We start from the raw sequence: 6,387 nt of genomic DNA, 5'->3' as shown, positions 1-6,387 counted from the left end.
GTAAATAGAATTTTATTAGCTTCACTGCTTTTGACTTGGTGATATTGTTTAAGGTAATTTATCATCAGGAAATAAAGTGATAACACCCCAAAACGCTATACGGGAATGCTGGTCATCAAAATGAAAACAATTTTAACAGTAATTTGATACAATGTGATATGTGAATGTAATACAGTCATTTAAGTGATTCATATGATGTCTATGTATAGTTTAAGTTTTTTTTTTTTTTTTTTTTAAAGCACATACTACTACTTTTAGCACACCCACATGATTACATCTGCACAAAAATGGACAGGTACTGGAAGGTAATAGGCAAAATCTAAAATATTTGGCTTTGAATAGTAAGACGATAAATAATTTTTGTGGGGGACTTTTTGTGATGGTTTGCTCAATGTCTCAATAATTTTTTAAGACAAAAAAGAGGAGAGCACCTAGACTCACAATGATGAGATTTAGATAAATGAGGTAATGCTCTTTTTAGGTAGGTCAAACAAAAGATGTTGGCTTGCCACACAATAACTGACTTTGCTTTTAAAATAGGAGCAAGAATGTCAAAGTTTCTCAGGTAGCTGATTATATTCAGGGAAACATGAATAAAGGACTCCTTATATTCTAATACAACTTCTGAAAATGATTTCTGTTCAGCAGCACTAAGGGTGGTTTCCTTGTGTAGTTTTTGTTGTTGTAGTTTTTGTTTTTGTTTTTGTTTTTGTTTTGGCTATTGTATACTAATATGACAGGATGTTTTGATGAAAACCAGGACCCAGTAGAATTAAGAAAGAAAAATGTGCTGATATTTTTACAAATTAATATTAAGATATTTTGGTAGTTTGTTTCAATACTTAATCTTTAAGTCTTTCTAATTATGTTTATCCACACAGATTAGATTTATCACAGACCTTTATTTCTTCCATTACATTAAAATTGAAATTTTGCTTCCATTGAATAAAATAAACTTATGATGAAAAGTCTTATGAAAGAACATGCCTTTTGTTACCTTTGCAAAATCAAGACTTCTAATCCAGTCTAGTCTATCTCCTCCCAAGCAAAAAAATATTTGAGAAAAAGCTGACACCCTATTACTTGAAAATTCACGGAAGAATTATACATTTACTTTTCAACCAGTCTGAAAGCTGAGGAGTTTGCAAGGAAAGCAAGAAAAAGTTTAAAATGTCTAAATAAAAGCCTGACTGGTTCCAAATGTAGTTGCTTAATCACCAGGGCCCAAGCGTGCAGTAAGAGACATCTGTGGGGCTGAAAGCAGCAGAACTTACAAACTTCAGAGGTGTTTCCCCACCATCTCTTCTGTCTCCCTAGAGGGATAACAATAAAGCAACACTAGCTAAATCTTGAGGAGTGAGTAGTCGCTTAAGAATTGGGTAAAAAAAATGAAAAGTAAAATCAAATTAGCTATTTCTTTATCTTACTCAGTGGATATTTGGAGTTTGAGGAGAGAAACTGGAGTGCCTGATTGATATGCAACTTTCGGTTAACTACAGGCTTAATTTATACTTGATATTCTGGCCTTATTCGTTCTGATAAGTTGACACATTCCAATAGGGTTGCTTGTGATAAAGTTTAACACATTCCCCTTTATGCTCATTAGGCTTTCTCTACAAAGACATATCAATAAATATTTATATTATTTTATCTTTCTGTTTTGAGACAGTTTATAAGGTCATATGGATGGGGTCAGGAGATCTGAGTTTGAATCTTGGCTCCACTTACTACTTGTGTAACCTTGAGCAGGCTATGAATTTTAGTATACTCAACTTTAAAACAGAGATGGTGGTGATAATAGCAACTCTGTCATTAAGATAAACTTCAAGTTTCTTAACTGACAAAATGTAATAGGTTCTTTTTTGTGTAAAAGATTTTCAGGGTTTACAACGTACCAGCACTGCTTTCAGCTACAGAGACTCAGCAGTGAGTCCCTGACACCCTGGCATTCAAGTAGTCAACTGCGGCAAGAGGAACAGCAGCAGGCAAAATGGTCAGTTTGAAGGAGAGCTATTTTAGATGGAGGTGGTGGTCAGGTAAGGCCTTTCTTACTAAAGTGGTTTTTGACCAGGAAGCTAGATGAAACCGGGGGGCGGAGTGAGTCATATGTGTATATCTGGCATCATATATCTGCCTAATTTTATTTAGGCAAGTTTCCACATATAAGTGTGACATACATTTGTACAGGAAGCTTCTATACAGAGAAACAGGAGTTTGAAAGAAGCCTGGGGATTAAAGAGACCAGCAGGAAATTATATAAAGAAAAAGAAAGAATGTGTCAGTGGAGAAAAGGAAACTTTTTTCCTCACATGTAGTGTCTGCGTTTGAGCACAAACACTGTGGTCTACAGGATCCCTAGAGAGTGGAAAGGAAGCTGAGTACCTAGAAGCAGGCTCCTGCAGGGAGCAAGTTCCAAGGGATGATTAAATATTCCTCTCTCCCAGTCTTTCCTAGTGGGGCAACTCAACTTTAGACACAGGGATAAACTGCACTGGAAAATGGGAAAAGGAACCCAGTTAGGGTTAAGTAGGGTCTTGGGCTGATGATCTTGTTTCTTCACCCACAGTCCTTTTAGATCTGTGCATAGGATATGATTAACTTAGAAATCAGAATAATAGTCAGCCCAGGTGTAGTACGCACCTAAATAAAGGACTTTCCGAAAATCATTAATTTCTCCCTCTGTATAATAAACAGTGGGAGATAGGTGTTGCATAAGCAATTCTTTGAAAACTCTCTAAAAGATTAAACTTAGGCAATGTAGAAAAAAGCAAAAAGAAAAAAACTGACTCATAGTTCACCTGGGCTTCCTCTTCCCTTGGTGGCAAAACAGTAAAAATTCTTATATGGCAGTTCTAAGTTCAAAGACATTTACTTCAGATGACAGTGCCATTTTTATAGCATGTTAACCAGTTATGTGAAAGACGCTCTTGCTAGTATGTGCTTGAATTACTGGCCTGAAAAGTCTATTAGTACTAAATGTTTTAGGAAACAAGATGCTCCAAACTTTAGTTTCTTAGGGATTATTTGTTACATAGTTCAACCAATTTCCCAATCCATCTAGACCTCAACATTGAATTTGATTTTACAATCTCAGAAACTTGAAAAGCTTCTACTTCTGCACATGCTATTTCCCAGCTCTGGTCTGTCTACTACCTACAATTAGCTGCTTTACATTCTTACCCCACCCTTCAGCCTCTTTGAGAGCCAGGCAATAATGGATATTTCTGGGGCAACATCTAACTAGTTCACAACTAACTATATCCTAATCTCTCAGCATAGGGTCTGGTTCAGAGTAACAATTTAATAAATATTTATTAAATGAATAAACAAATGTCTGAAATCCTCTGTCTTGGATCGGCAATTATCTTTTATCTTTTCTGAGAAGGACCTTGGAGAGAAGGTGGGCAGGTATTTATTCAACTGAGTGTTAATTTTTATTTCCTCCTCTTTTTATCTGATTACTAGATGGCAGACAGAGGAAACGTATTAGGCAAAGTCTATATGACTAAGTCTCTCAAGATGACTATGTGGGGAAATTTAGTCTGAATCTGAATACAGTTAGGGAGATATCACAACTGCTGAACAAATGTGCTCTAAAGGAACTGATGGGCCGGGCATGGTAGCTCATGCTTATCATCCCAGCACTTTGGGAGACCGAGGCAGGTGGATCACAAGGTCAGGAGTTTGAAACCAGTCTGGCCAGCATGGTGAAAGCTCATCTCTACTAAAAATTTACTAAAAATTAGCCAGGCTTGGTGGCACGTGTGTGTAATCCCAGCTACTTGGGAGGGTGAGGCAAGAGAATTGCCTGAACCCAGGAGATGGAGGTTGCAGTGAGCTGAGATCACGCCAGTGCACTCCAGCCTGGGTGACAGAGTGAGACTCCATCTCAACAACAACAACAACAACAACAACAACAACAACAACAACAACAACAAAAGGGAACTGCTGATCTACTGATGATCTACACATTCAACCTGGAGGAGAGTGTTGAGAATTAACCTTTACAGCTCTGTCCTTGTTTGGACATTTTCTATGCAACATTTTAATTTTTATTAACATCTTAAACTAGAGGAAAATAAGGTTTTCCAAATTTGACAATAAAGATGGTAGTAATTATTTTGTAAGAGTGAATCAAGAACCCCAAAAAACCTAAGACAGATTAGGACAATAAGCTAAAACTCACTTAATTAGGCAACATTTCTAAGAATTTTCCTACGGAGGGAAAGGTGACAGTGGCAGCTCTTGTGAAGCCTTAGGGATAAATGTGAATACTTACTTCAATTCAGGTAATAGGCCAAAAAAGCACCAATCGGGGCAAAACAGAAATTCATGTGAAAAAGAAAGTTCTGACACTAAGCCCAACCAGAGTAACACTGATGTCTGCCCAAAAAAAAAGGAAGAAAATTTAAAAAAAAAAAGCTAATGTGGTTTTAGCCAACATTAAGAGAATTGTACTGTCTTTAGAAATCAATCAAGTATTTATGGAACTTCCACTGGCACTGTTCTAGGCACCAATAGAAAAGTGAGAGGTAGAGAAATACCAGGCATAATCCTTGCTTTTAAGATACTATTTAGTCATAGGAAGATTAGCAAGTACAAAACAATGTAATAAAAGACAGGATTTGACAGCCTCAACTATCAAGGCAATGAGCCTTCAGAATTCCCAAAGCTCAAGCCTACCCCCACCCCCACCCCCAAAAAATGAAAACAAAAACCAGAGGGTTCATTGTACCTCACAGGTGTAGTCCATTAACTGATGTTTGGAACCATGGCCCTATGTCATCAAGAATCTGCTATAAATAAGGTCCATTACTCTCTTTAGAGAAGTAATAGCAATACAGTTTAGAAATCGTCTTTTTGGTTTGGTTAGTTGTTTTAGCTTTAAATGAAATATAATTCATGTATCTGGAAAATTTAATTGTGGGGATTAGCTCATTCCTGAATGGGGTCAAATAAATCAGGCACTACTGTACATAGTTAAGCACTGAGGTGTACAGGCCAATCTGTAACACCTAAGAAGGAAATGAGCATAATAGGCAAGAGAGATGAGATCCATAACAAACTACAGAGCCAAGCCAGATCTGTGGGCTTTGAGTACTCTGAAGTCATGGCACAACAAAGACTTTGGAGTGCTGATGGGAGGATGTAGTGGGGACAGCAGAGGAGGGAAGAGCTGCTGCTGCTGCTTCTAGATAAGGTGGATGAATAATTTGTATACTTTACCAATATACCAGCATCATGTTATTCTTTACAGCTATGGTATGCTACATAACCAACAATGGCACATTTCCATTTCAGACGGGGTCTCCAGTGCACAATATTTTCCCTTATATACACCTATGTTTGAACTTTTAATGCTAGAAAAAAATCATGCCACCAAGTCGAAGCATGCCACCCCAAATTTGTGGCCTTTAATCTCAGTTGGCCTTCAGTGAAGCACAGTCTCTTCCATAGCCAGCATATTTTTATTTTTATTAAATGCTTGCATCAGCTTTTCCAAACCTCCACTTCTTCCCTATTTTCATCCCCTTCAGGTGTGACCTAACCTCACTTCCTACTTCATGAAGTATGTTCTGACCTCTGTATTACTGCTTCCCAGATCAAATCTATTCCAACGTCCACCCATCCTTTCTTCTTTATAGGAAAGACACCTCTCCTTCTGTTGCAGGCTAATTTCTTGATCTTCACAACTGCTGATAGTGTGGTCTTCTCTTTACATTTCCAGCATCACTTTCCTCTTCCTCCTCCTCTAGAGGCTCCCTCGAGCAACCCTCCTTTATGCCTCTTTGCAGCATTTTTTTCTGCCCACCTTTAGATGTCCCATTCTCCCATGGTCACAGATTCTGTCCGTGGTTGTCTTCTCACACTGACTTGGGCAGCATGTTCCACCAGGAGCTCTTCTTGAGCAGGCTCCACTCTCCTCACTTCCACCCTCTGCACATGCTCTTTAGCTTTCTGGGTTGTCTGCTCCATTGATACATTTGCCCAGGATCTGCTATGTTCCAATATGTTCAGATCTTTCTTTTTGAACTGATTTTCACATTAAGCTCAAAAGGCCTTCTCTACCCACCACTTCTAAAACTCTCAACAGCACCTCTACCACAGGTTCTCTCATGCAATCACTGCCTCCATTTTTATCTTCTTTTCATTTGTCAACTCCTTGAAATAAGAGGCTGCATTGTTATTTGCCATATATTTATGCAGGTAAGGGTTCAAAAAACATCAAGTGAATGGATTTTCTATATGTAAAATATGATGTCAGTAATGTATGACTCAGAAGATATCCAAACATTGGCTGTGTGACCAATTGGTGGGACTGCTATCTGATAAGGATGTGGACCAAGTAATTTAATGGTTCTACCAAGAGAAAGAGGTTATGTTATG

General features: G+C 38.0%; 1 protein-coding gene across 1 annotated transcript in view; it reads right to left on the bottom strand.

Moving 5' to 3' along the window:
- Positions 1–204: 204 nt before the first annotated feature.
- The window catches only part of LOC120363252 (putative uncharacterized protein encoded by LINC00472), a 35,086-nt gene continuing 28,903 nt past the window's right edge, over positions 205–6,387 (bottom strand). The window contains exon 2 of the mRNA XM_074398104.1: positions 205–6,387. This exon is cut by the window's right edge and continues 24,660 nt beyond it. The gene's annotated coding sequence lies outside the window, so the exon portion shown is untranslated.

Source organism: Saimiri boliviensis, chromosome 4 (assembly GCF_048565385.1).
Source record: "Saimiri boliviensis isolate mSaiBol1 chromosome 4, mSaiBol1.pri, whole genome shotgun sequence".
Taxonomy (NCBI): Eukaryota; Metazoa; Chordata; class Mammalia; order Primates; family Cebidae; genus Saimiri; species Saimiri boliviensis.
This window is presented reverse-complemented; position numbering and strand designations above follow the sequence as displayed.